The following is a 13,137-nucleotide window of genomic DNA, read 5'->3' as shown; positions in this document are numbered from 1 at the left end:
GAACTCCTGACCTCGGGTGATCTGCCTGCCTTGGCCTCCCAGCGTGCTGGGATTACAGGCGTGAGCCACCGTGCCTGGTCCCTGAAGAGCTTAGCTGTCTTTAGCTCCACCATTTGAGCCCTCAAGGATATTCTGATATATTGTGCATTTACATAAAAATACTAAAGTAATATAGATGAGTTTTTGCCAGAAGTATTTTCCTTTGTGAATCCATTAAGCCACTTTAATTCCTCGATTTTCTGTATGTCACAATTAGCCAGTTTCCATTTTTTTCCACTTTCAATTTTGATTAAATTTATTTATCCCAAGATCAAGTCTTTTACATGTGATTTTTTTTTTTTGAGCCACCTCACCAGGCTACCAAGTCTCATTTTCCTGGTGACCTATTCAAAACAGAGTCAAAATGGCAAATTTAAGATATCCTCCTTTATACAGGACTCTTTCAACACAGTATAGTTTTGTTTTGTTTTTTTTTTTTGAGATGTAGTCTCGCTCTGTCACCCAGGCTGGAGTGCAGTGGTGCGATCTCTGTTCACTGCAAGCTCTGCCTCCCGGGTTCATGCCATTCTCCTGCCTCAGCCTCCCGAGTAGCTGGGACTACAGGCGCCCGCCACCACACCCGGCTAATTTTTTGTATTTTTAGTAGAGATGGGGTTTCACCGTGTTAGCCAGGATGGTCTCGATCTCCTGACCTTGTGATCTGCCCGCCTTGGCCTCCCAAAGTGCTGGGATTACAGGCGTGAGCCACCGCGCCCGGCCAGCTCTTCTTAAGAGACCCTTGGTGGAGTGTGGTAGCTCACACCTGTAATCCCTGCATTTTGGGTGTCCAAGGCAGAAGGAACTCCCGACCTCAGGTGATCTGCCCGCCTCAGCCTCCCAAAGTGCTGGGATTACAGGCATAAGCCACCATGCCTAGCCCAAAGACACTTACTGTCAAGACAGCAGGGTGCTAGCACAGGCCTTGTCCCTGCACACAGTACACCCACCAGGGGGAAGGTCTGTCACCTTCCATATGATGACCTAGTCTGGCCTTCAAACCAGGGGTTCGTGGGTGGCTCTCTCCCCGAGTCAGCCCAGCGTGGTCCAGAAGCAGTTGGGCTGGGAAGCTCCCCTCTAGTGACAGCACGTGTCTATATTTGGGGAAAACAGCCAACTGGGAAGGGATGTTTCATTAGAGGTTGCCAGAGCCTGTGACTAAGCAGGGACCCAGCCAGATCCAGCTCATCTCCCTGCCTCCCTGTGTCTGCCCAACACCCAGGGGACTTCCATCCTGACTGACAGTGGAGGTGTCAGAGGCTGGGCCTGACCATAGGCTTCTTGTAGGAGTTCCAGGACACCGCAGGCTTGACCCAGCGCTCAACTGCCAAGCCATCCGAACCCCCCCAGACAGTCCAGGTGGACACAATTGATGGGCATTTGCTTCTGGTGGAGAAGAGACAACACTTGATGATCCTGGAGAAGCCAGACCATGAGCTTCACTTTGGGACCTTGGCTCAGGCTGACCAGCACAGGTAAGGGTCAGGGTCCACAGCCAATCCCCACCACTGTTCTGGTTCACAGTGGGAAGCTCAGGCTGTGCCAGCATGACCAAGGCTTAAACATAGTGACATGCATCAATGCCCTCACCTGTAAGCTGAGATAATACACACTGGCAAAGCTATAGGATCATTCAAGAGCTAAATGATATAAATTGCCTAGCAGTGGGCCTGACACATGGCAGTAGCTTAGGAAATTCCTTTACTCCTACCCTCTCACTTTCTTTCCCTGAAACAGGGGCTCACTCTGTTGCCCAGGCTGGCATGCAGTGGCACAATCATGGCCCACTGCAGCCTCAAGCTCCTGGGCTCAAGCGATCCTCCCACCTCAGCCTCCTGAGTAGCTTGAGGCTACAGGTACATGCCACCACACCTAGCTAAGTTTTAATTTTTTTGTAGAGACAGGGTCTCGCTTCCGGAAGAGAACAATGGGGAAGAACAGAGCGGTCTGAAGGAATGTGGGGGTGTTTGGTTCTGTGGGATGACATGAGCCTCTCCTCTGTTGTCCCAGAAAAACCTCCCTACTCGTTATGTGACTTCAAGACCGTCAGGACCCGCTTTATGTTTGGGAATTGAATGACATTCTTTTTTTTTTTCTGAGACGGAGTCTTGCTCTGTCACCCAGGCTGGAGTGCAGTGGCGCGATCTCAGCTCACTGCAAGCTCCTCCTCCTGGGTTCCCGCCATTCTCCTGCCTCAGCCTCCCGAGTAGCTGGGACTACAAGCACCCGGCCACCACACCTGGCTTTTTCGTATTTTTTTAGTAGAGACGGGGTTTCACCGTGTTAGCCAGGATCGTCTCGATCTCCTGACCTCATGATCCACCTGCCTCGGACCTCATGATCCACCTGCCTCGGCCTCCCAAAGTGCTGGGATTACAGGCGTGAGCCGCCGTTGAACGACATTCTTGAGAATGGCCTCAAGGCGAGCTAATTAACTCTTGTCATATTTGGGTTACATTTTGTTTTGCTGTTTTCTCTTAGAGACAGCGTCTCACTCCGTTGCCCAGGCTGGAGTGCAGTGGCGCGATCCTCACTCACCGCAGCCTCAAACTCCTGGGCTTAAGTAAGCCTCCCACCTCAGCCTTCCAAGTAGCTGGGACTACAAGTGTGCACCATCATGCCCAGTTTTTTTTTTTTTTTTTTTTTTTTTTTGAGACAGAATCTTGCCCTGTTGCCTAGGCTGTAGTGCAGTGGTGCGATCTCGGCTCACCACAACCTCCGCCTCCCAGGTTCAAGCAATTCTCCTACCAAGTAGCTGGGACTACAGGCGTGCGCCACCATTCCCAGCTAACTTTTGTATTTTTAGTAGAGACGGGGTTTCACCATGTTGGCCAGGCTGGTCTCGAGCTCCTGACCTCGTGATCCGCTCACCTTGGCATCCCCAAGTGCTGGGATTACAGGCGTGAGCCACCGCACCCGGCCAACTAATTTTTTTTAGTTTCTGTAGAGTCGGGGTCCCACTATGTTTTCCAGGCTGGTCTCGAACTCCTGGGCTCAAGTGATTTTCCCGCCTCAGTCTCCTAAAGTGGTGGGATTACAAGCGTGAGCCACTGTGCCCAGCCAAGGGTCAGGATCTTAAGGGATTTGTACAGTCTTTCCTCAATCCCAGCTTGACACATTCTCTGTGGCCTGAACCTTGACAAAGCTGGATAATACAGTCCCAGGCCACGACACCCCCAGAGCTGTGGAGGCTGCAGAAGTGGGCCTGAAATCTGTCTCTTAGCTCAGAGGGACACCAGGTCCCACTGGCACAGAAGAAAGAGGAAGGAGGAGGAGGAGGAGGCCAGGGCCATCATAACCTCCTAACTTTGCCTTGATCATCACTAGTATCTACTATCACCTTTTTTTTCTTTTTGTGACAGTGTCTCTGTTGCCGAGGTTGGGATGCAGTGGTGTGATCTCACCTCACTGCAACCTTCACCTCCCAGGTTCAAGCAATTCTCCTGCCCCAGCCTCCCCAGTAGCAGGGACTACAGGCGTACACCACCATGACAGGCTAATTTTTGTATTTTTATAGAGACGGGGTTTCACCATGTTGGCCAGCTTGGTCTCAAACTCCCGACCTCAGGTGATCCACCTGCCTTAGCTTCCCAAAGTGCTGGGATAACAGGCGTTAGCCACAGTGCCTGGCCTCCATCGCTAGTACCTCTATATTTTAGAGACAGCAGGTATGGATCAGAGGCCTAGATCCAGCCGTCCACATCCCTGCTCCTTGCCTTAGATCTTGCTATCAATTCCATGTCCCCAAACCTAAGCCCGCTAGACCCCTGAGAGGTGCCCTAGTGGTCCTGTGAGGGTAACAGGTCTACTCATATGGCAACTAGGCTGTCGGGAGTGGGTGGTGGGGTCTGGGAACTACAACACAGTCTCCAAAGACTGTGACCACCACCTCTGGCCCAATTCCTCTGACTCTGTCTCTGGGGCCTGCTTTTCCTCTGCTCCCTGATTGGGCTCAGGCCCCACCTTCCACTTCTCTGACATGAGTTCATGGCCCTGACCAGGCTGTGACCTGGCTTTGCTCTCCCTTCTCAGGCCTCAGGCTGGTCTGCCTGACAGAAGGCTTCACTGCAGACTCAGATCTGCCACAATCAGTGACTCTCAGCTCTTGGAAGCCCCTTGGTGGCTCTGCTGTGGCCAGTCCAACACCTCCCGGTTGTTCTGCTGGGATCTATCCTGGAAAGCCAACTCCTTTGACTTCCAGCAGGTAGGAGGCCCAAGTAAAAGTTAAAGCTATTTATCTAAGGCTGGGCACGGTGGCTCACGCCTGCAATCCCAGCACTTTGGGAGACCGAGGCAGGAGGTTTGCAAAGTCAGGAGTTCAAGACCAGCCTGACTAACATGGTAAAACCTGGTCTCTACTAAAAATACAGAATTAGCCAGGCATGGTGGCGCACACCTGTAATCCCAGCTACTCCAGAGGCTGAGGCAGGAGAATCGCTTGAACCTGGGAGACGGAAGTTGCAGTGAGCTGAAATCGTGCCATTGCACTTCAGTCTGGGCAACACAGCAAGACTCCATCTCAAAAAAAGAAAATGAAAAAGAAAAAAAGGTATTTATCTAAATATGGTTCTGTTTTAAAAATACATGTCCCCAACTTCCAATATCCTAGAGCAGCTACAGATAAATGAGTAAAACTCCCAGGCAAGGCAGGATGATAACCACCTTTCTAACCCTTTGTTTTAGCTCCAGGGATCCAAAAGGAGAGGTTTAAAATACTTCACTTGGCTAGGCATAGTGGCTCACACTTGTAATCCCAGCACTTTGGGAGGCTGAGCTGGGAGAATCACTTGAGGCCAGGAATTCAAGACCAGCCCGAGCAATATAGTGAGAACCCCCTCCCCCCCACCAATCTCCAAAAAAAAAAAAAAAAAAAAAAAATTAAATTAAAATAGTAAAATACTTCACTTGATCTATGACTTTAGGATTGAAGAGAAGGTAGGTTAGTATATAATGTATGCACCTAATACCAAAATCTGATAGCACATGATTGTGATCTAAGCCCACTGTAAGGTGCAAAATGATCAGTACATGTGGGTGTGTAGGGGTGGGGTGAGGAGGGTGTGTTATGGTTTGAATATGGTTTGTCCCCGCCAAAACTCATGCTGAGGCTTGGTCCCCAATGTGGTAGTATTGGGAGGTGGTGCCTTTAAGAGGTGATTTGGCTATTAAGATGGATGAATGTCTTCTCCAGGGAACAGACTAGTTCTTGAGAGCAGGTTGTTATAAAGCGAGGTTGCCTCTTGCATTTTCCCTTTTCCACACCTAATTTCCTGTCTCCACCACTATGTTATGATGCAGATGCAGCCCTCACCAGAAGCCGACCAGATGCAGCTGCTGAATCTGGAACTTCCCAGCCTCCAGAACAGTAAGCTAAATAAACTTCTTTGCTATATAAATTACCCAGCCTCAAGCATTCTGTGATAGTAACAGAAAAGAGACTAAGACAGGCTGTCAATGTATTTGTATATTTTCCTATCCGATGACAAATAGGCAAAGCAACTTTACGATCATAGAAATCAGGAAATAGGTGTCTTAGCAGATGAATGGAAAGGAGCATGAGAGAACTTTCTGGAATAATGGCAATGTTTTATAGTTTGTTTTGGGTGGTTGTTACAAGGGTGGAATTTGTCAAAACCAAACGGAACACTTAAGACCTATATACTTCATTGTATGAAAACCATAGATCAATATAAAATAATAATTCCCTTGTCGAGATTGATGTGTTTAAGTGTTCCAGGATGGGAATCTGCAGGTGCATGTGTGTGCATGTATGCATGTGTGTGAGTCTGTGTATATGTCTGTGACCTTGGTATGGGGTCTGGGCTGTAGAAAACTATGTGGACTTGGGCACACAGCAAGTACACATTACAGAACTTCAGCTTGGCCCTCACAGCCACTAGCTAATCCCGCTCTTGTTTTTCCACATTTGACCAGCATTTTCCTAGTGATCACAACTGTTATCCAAACCAAATCCTCTTTGGGAGCAACTTCTCTAATTTTCTATTCTTGCCCGGGAAAGTTAAGGCCACTGGCTGTGAGTCGCCCTCCTCCACCAACTGCTCCCCGGGTGCCCTTATGTGCTTTTTTTTTTTTTTTTTTGAGACGGAGTCTCATTCTGTCACCCAGGCTGGAGTGCAGTGGCACGATCTCCAGGGTTCAAGCAATTTTCCTGCCTCAGCCTTGCGAGTAGCTGGGACTACAGGCATGCACCACCGCTCCCGGCCAATTTTTTGTATTTTTAGTAGAGACAGGGTTTCACCATGTTGGCCAGGCTGGTCTCGAACTCCTGACCTCAGGTGATCCATCTGCCTCGGCCTCCCAAAGTGCTGGGGTTACAGTCATGAGCCACCGCACCAGGCCCTTATGTGCTTTTCTCCACAGTCCAAGGGATAAGCACCCTCTGATCTCATACAATTTCACCTAATCTCCCTTGTTCTCCTTTCAGAATCTCAAAGCTCTCCCTATTGGCATCTTTCTGATTCCAAATATTCACAAGTCTCTGCTTTCTTGGAACAATTCATGAAACCAGAAGCCAGCCCCTAGGGTAGCTTGGCCTGTGCCCTCTGAAGCTTGTGCAGGCACAGAGGCTGATAATAGGCCTTGGGCTGGAAATCTGAGGCTGGCATGAGGCTGGCGAGCTGTTGGCAAAGCAAGAAGAGGTAGCTGCATTTGAAATGGCCTGCACCCCAAGAAATTGTTGGGGCAAAGGATACCTGTTTCCTGTAGATCAGATATGGACCAGGCAGGGGAGAAGGCCAACTAGTAGCTATTTTACTCATTTATTTTTATTAGTATTGCTTTTTTGAGATGGAGTCTCGCTCTGTCGCCCAGGCTGGAGTGCAGTGGCACGATCTCGGCTCGCTGCAACCTCCGCCTCCCAGGTTCAAGAGATTCTCCTGTCTCAGGCTCTCCAGTAGCTGGGATTACAGGCGCCCGCCACCATGCCCAACTAATTTTTTGTATTTATAGAGATGGGGTTTCACCATGTTGGGCAGGCTGGTCTCAAACTCCTGACCTCAGGTGATCCACCCACCTTGGCCTCCCAAAGTGCTGGGATTACAGGCGTGAGTCACCGCGCCCAGCCGAGAAGCCATTTTAAAGGAACTTTGCCCAAGAGGGCCACCTAGAGGGAAAATGGACCAATGGCATGTGGTGGAGGATTCCAGAAGCCAGGGGCTGAGGGAGGAATTGAAGCAGCAAGACTGAGATGACCACCTCATCATGGGAACTGGAGGTAAGAAAGACCCCAGAATTTCTGCGCTCCATGGGAAAGTCAGTTACAAATTCCCATCAAGCTGAGACAGTAACAAGGTCAGATGTCGAAGGGGCTTTTCTTGCCCCATCTCTACTCTCTTACAACCCCCTCCACCAACACAGGATGCCTCAGAAGCCATAGTTGGCCTGGGCTGGGGTGGGATGGAAGAGGAAACAAAATAAAGAAACAGAAGTCAACTACTGTCTTCAAATGTGGGAGCCCAAAGAAAGCTTGAGAGGGGAAGAGAAGCAGCTTTACCTTTGAATTAAATTCCTAGTTTTGATTATTAACGTGAACTGGACAGTAAGTCTGTCCTGGTAACCAGACGCAATCCAAGGGCAAGCAAAGATTTAAAGACCGAAAGCTGTTGCATGATTGGATTCTACTTCTTGACTGTGGAAACCCTGCTTGTTCAATATAAGTTTCACTTGCAAAACACCAAGTAAAATCAATGCCTACCACACAGTGCTTGATACAGCAGCCAATAAGACTGTCGTTAATTACCTTGGTATTTCCTTAGAGAGAGGCAGATAGGAGCTGAGTGTGAGGCTTTTTATGTTTTTTTCCTTTGAGATAGGGTCTCATTCTGTCACCCAGACCGGGGTGCAGTGGTGCAAACACAGCTCACTGCAGCCTCAAACTCCCAGGCTCAATTCTCCTGCCTCAGCTTCCTGAGTAACTGGGACCACCGGCACATAACACCATGCCTGTCTAATTTTTATTATTTGTAGACAGGGTCTCCCTGTGTTGCCCAGGCTGGTCTTGAACTCCTGGGCTCAAGCGATCCTCCCACCTTGGCCTTCCGGAGTGGTGGAATTACAGGCATGAGCCACCGCACTGGGCCAAATGTGAGGCTTTTCTAGCAGTCAAGTTGTTTGGGATGGCCCAAATAGAAGGCTTGGGAGGTAGCAAGTTCCTCTTCTGTGGAGATGAGGACTTGGGAGGGATGTGGAGGAAACTGAATTCCAGATGTGGGAGCGAGCCTGACAATCTGTGATTCCAGTTTATTGCTCATGGTCTCAACTCTCCCCCTCTACAGGAGGTGACTTCCGCCCTGGCCTCTCTGAGTTTCAATCCCACAGTTCCTTTTTTTCCCCCCTCAAATGAGACATATCTTGCTCTGTCACCCATGTCAGAATGCAGTGGCACAATCATGGCTCACTACAGCCTTGACCTCCCCTGATCGCCTGAGCTCAGGCGATCGTTTCATGTCAGCCTCTTGGGTAGTTGGGACTACAAGCACACACCATCATGCCCAGAGAATTTTCGTACTTTTTGTAGAGACGGTTTAGCCATGTTACCCAGGCTGGTCCTGAATTCCTGAGCTCAAGTGATCGTCCGCCTTGGCTGCTCAAAGTGCTGGGATTACAGGCATGAACCTGGCCCAGACCACTGATAGTTCTATATGGACAACTCAGCATAACTCCCAATTAAGCCCATCTAAAACGGAACTCTTTATTTTTCCTCCTCTCCTTTGGTATAACCTCCTTTATTTTCCTCCTCTCCTTTGGTATAACCCGACTTCCCTCTTTATGCATTTTCCACACCTCTTTCTTTCACTCCTCAAACCCAGATGAGCACAGACTCTTACCCATCCTTCCCATGAGACTTCTCCCACACTGGCCCTACCCACTCCATTTCTATGGCCACCACCGTAATTCAGACCTTTGTCACCCATAAAATAGATTCCTAAACAATCTCCCTGAATAGATTCCTAAACAATCTCCATTTTTTTTCCTGGGAATTCTTAGCATACAAGGTCAGTCTAATCTTCCTCAAACACAGTTCCAGCGGTGTCACAAAAGCCTGATTGGCTGGGTGCAGTGGCTCATGCCTATAATCCTAGCACTGTGAGAGGATGACTCGGGCAGATCATTTGAGGTTAGGAGTTCAAGAACAGCCTGGCCAACATGACAAATCCCTGTCTCTGCTAAAAATACAAAAATTAGCCAGGTGTGGTGGTGCACGCCTGTAATCCCAGGTACTCGGGAGGCTGAGGCAGGAGAACTGCGTGAACCCAGAGGTGGAGGTTGCAGTGAGCCAAGATCGCGCTCCTGCACTCCAGCCCGGGCAACAGAGCGAGGCTCCATCTCAAATAAATAAATAACCTTTGATAAACACTTGCTTCCCAAGAAATGAAATACAAACTTCTCAGCTAACATTCATGGGACCGGCACAATCTAGTTTTTCCCAACCTGCTGTTTCCAGCTGTACCTAAAACCACTCAACTCTCCACAGATTCACTGAGGCCCTTTCAGCCCAGTCGCATGTTGGACAAAAAAAACAGATGACAGACTCAGTACCTGGCAAGACTTAGTACCTGGCTGTGAGGTGCTCTCAGTTCTAATGACAAGACAGAGGAGTAAATAATTACCAGAGGATGCAGTAGGTGATAAGATAAAGGACACTGCTTGCCCTAATCTCCCCACTTCAAAATAAATGATCTATTCACTGTCCCCTGAATACTGGCTTATGCTTATTTTTTCCCGCTAGGATTTTATTTGGCCTTTTTTCTCCTCCTTTCCTGTCTAAACATTTCCCATTGTTAAATTCCCAGGCCCTAGTGCACCTCCTTTGAGAATTCTGATTCCAAGGCAAGGGATCTTTTCCTCCTCTGGAGTTGAATGTTCCATTGAGAAATACCTTCTCAGCGTGTGCGCGTGTGTGTGTGTGTGTGTGTGTGTGTGTGTGTGTGTGTGTGTGTGAAATACCTTCTCAGCGTGTGTGTGTGTGTGTATACTTTTGAGACGGAGTTTAGCTCTTATCACCCAGGTGTGTGTGTGTGCGCGAGCACGCGCGCGCACTTTTGAGACAGAGTTTAGCTCTTATCACCCAGGATGGAGTACAATGGCACAATCTTGGCTCACAGTAACCTCCACCTCCTGGGTTCAAGGGATTCTCCTGCCTCAGCCTCCGGAGTAGCTGGAACTACAGGCACACGCCACCATGCCCGGCTAATTTTTGTATATTTAGTAGAGATGGGGTTTCGCCACATTGGCCAGTCTGGTCTCAAACTCCTGACCTCAGGTGATCTGCCCACCTCGACCTCCCAAAGTGCTGGGATTACAGGCATAAGCCACCACACCCGGTTTTTTTTTTTTTTTTTTTTTTTTTTGGAGACAGAGTCTTTCTCCGTCGCCCAAGCTGGAGTACAGTGGGGTTATCTCAGCTCACTGCAACCTCCCTCCACCTCCCGGGTTCAAGCGATTCTCCTGCCTCAGCCTCCGGAGTAGTTAGGGCTACAGGTGTACACCACCACGCTAGGCTAATTTTTGTATTTTTAGTAGAGATGGGGTTTCACCATGTTAGCCAGGCTGGTCATGAACTCCTGGCCTCAAGTGATCCGCCCGCCTCAGCCTCCCAAAGTGTTGGGATTACAGGCATGAGCCACCTTGCCTGCGGGTGTTTTTGTTTTTTAATTTTAAAAATATATATCAGGCCGGGAACAGTGGCTCACGCCTGTAATCTCAGCACTTTGGGAGGCCGAGGCGGGTGGATCACGAGGTCAGGAGTTCGAGACCAGCCTGACCAACATGGGGAAACCCTGTCTCTACTAAAAAAAATATAAAAAATTAGCCAGGTGTGGTGGTGTGCTAATCCCAGCTACTCAGGAGAATGAGGCAGGAGAACCACTTGAACCTGGGAGGCAGAGGTTGCAGTGAGCAAAGATCGCGCCACTGCACTCCAGCCTGGAGGACAGAGCAAGACTCTGTCTCAAAAATAAATAAAAATTTAAAAAAAAATTCAATCAATCTAACTATAGAGAGAGATAGGGATCTCGCTATGTTGCCCAGGTTAGTCTCACACTTGTGGCCTCAAGCGATCCTCCCGCCTTGGCCTCCCAAAGTGCTGGGATTACAGGCATGACCCACCATATCTGGCCACATCTCAGCTTTGGAAGGTCCTCTCTCACACAGTGCCTACCCCCATTCCAATCCTGTGTTAAATGTACCTCCTTTGCATCCCCACAGCACTTCACACTTCTATTGTTCATTTGTGCTGCTTGCAATTTACCTGTCTCTCCCACTAGACTCTGAGCTCCCTGAAGGCAAAGAATGTGTAGATCCTGTTCACAGTTGAATACTCAGCTCCCAAATTGGGGTGGCATGTCTTTTTCGAAAAATTTTCTCTTAAAAATGAAATATAGAGATTGGGTCTTGCTATGTTGGGATTATAGGCGTGAGCCACTGACCCCAGCCAGGCTGGCATATCTTAGCAGTTCAATAAAGAAGTGGAAGAGAGGAAGCAGAGTGCAGCAGTCGCCATGAACTCTCTTGTATTGATACCTTTTTTTTTTTTTTTCAAGACAGAGTTTCGCTCTTGTTGCCCAGGCTGGAGTGCACTGGCATGATCTTGGCCTCCGCCTCCCGGGTTCAAGTGATTCTCCTGCCTCAGCCTCCCGAGTAGCTGGGATTACAAGCGTGGGCCACCACGCCCAGCCAATTTTTTTTGTATTTTTAGTAGAGACCGGGTTTCTCCATGTTGGTCAGGCTGTTCTCGAACTCGCGACCTCAGGTGATCCACCCACCTCGGCCTCCCAAAGTGCTCTGATTACAGGCTTGAGCCACCGCTCTCGGCCGTATTGACACCTTCTTTAGCACTTCTGCTGTTATTGCCACTGTTTTCCCAACCACTGCCCCCAGGCTGCCTTAGTCATTGGTCCCCCCTGGATTTACACATTCCTCTATCAGGGTGGCAACCTGTGGCACATCTATGGGCTCCACTCAACTGTGAAACTTTTTCAGGGCAAGGTCTGTGTCTGAGAAATCTCTGTATGCCCAGAAAATAGAGGGGGGGGGAAAATAAAGCTCCTAATTTACAGATTTAGGCCGGGCGCAATGGCTCACGCCTGTAATCCCAGCACTTTCGGAGGCACAGGTGGGCGGATCACCTGAGGTAAGGAGTTTGAGACCAGCCTGGCCAACATGGTGAAACCCCGTCTCCACTAAAAATATAAAAATTAGCCGGGCGTGGTGGCGCACGCCTGTAGTCCCGGCTATTCAGGAGGGTGAGGCAGGACAATCGTTTGAGCCCGGGAGGAGGAGGTTGCAGTGAGCGGAGATCGCGCCACTGCACTCCAGCCTGGGCTACAGAGTGAGACTCCGTCTCAAAAAAATAAATAAATTCATACATTTAAGTGACAAACTCATTGTAAGCAAGGAATTCTACTCGACTTTCTGTCTGCGTAAACTCTGCAAATCCACTTGGCCTCAGCCACGGGGTCTTTATTCGTAAAGCAGCAACAGTGGGACCGTCAGAACACTGCCCGGCGAGCGAGAAAAGGTAGGAACTGTATGACCACGGAAGTTGTTGTCCCTACAACCTATTTGCTCATCCGGAACACAGAATACTGGTCCTCTAAAGCTCGCAGGGCTGGGGGTCGCCATTATCAGCAGTGGCGTCACTAAACCTGAACCCAAGGGTCTCTGCAACTTGGGAAACGACGGCCCGGATCTGAGGAGATGGCCCCTTCCTCCCACCCCGCCTAAGGACTCTCAGCCTGCCTGACCCCGCCTTTCCGGAGCTCAGAGTCCCCTCTGGCCTCCCAGGGTGGAAGGAATGGGTTTGGCTGAGGTCGGGAGCTCGGGTCTGGGACGCACTCCACCTCCCCAGCTGCGCGACTATGGCCAGGCTCCTTGTCGGAGCCTCTGCCTGGGGCCCCACCTGGAAAAATGGCTCCTCTAAGGCGCTTCCAGCCTAACGCCCGTCCTCTTCTACCTCTTGGGTGCAGACTGTCCCTCCCACTCCGACCGCAGGTCCCCCACCGGCCACACAGACGGCCACGCTGGAACCCAGCCAAACACCACGGTTTCCAGGTGCGTCCCGGAGCCTTCCTTTCCGACTCC

The 13,137-nt window shown here is 49.7% G+C and overlaps 1 protein-coding gene across 20 annotated transcripts in view; it reads right to left on the bottom strand.

Annotated features, from left to right (window-relative positions):
* Positions 1-13,132, bottom strand: part of STYXL1 (serine/threonine/tyrosine interacting like 1) — a 59,694-nt gene extending 46,562 nt beyond the window's left edge. For 14 of the 20 annotated variants that reach the window (XM_054560352.1, XM_063725659.1, XM_063725664.1 and 11 more), the window contains exon 1: positions 12,956-13,132. The gene's annotated coding sequence lies outside the window, so the exon portion shown is untranslated. The remainder of the gene's footprint in view (positions 1-12,955) is intronic. The other 6 variants (XM_024249614.3, XM_054560357.2, XM_063725666.1 and 3 more) reach the window with 2 other exon arrangements.
* Positions 13,133-13,137: the final 5 nt, after the last annotated feature.

Source organism: Pongo abelii, chromosome 6 (assembly GCF_028885655.2).
Source record: "Pongo abelii isolate AG06213 chromosome 6, NHGRI_mPonAbe1-v2.0_pri, whole genome shotgun sequence".
NCBI lineage: Eukaryota > Metazoa > Chordata > Mammalia > Primates > Hominidae > Pongo > Pongo abelii.
Note: the sequence above shows the minus strand (reverse complement) of the source record. Positions and strands in the feature narration are given on the sequence as shown.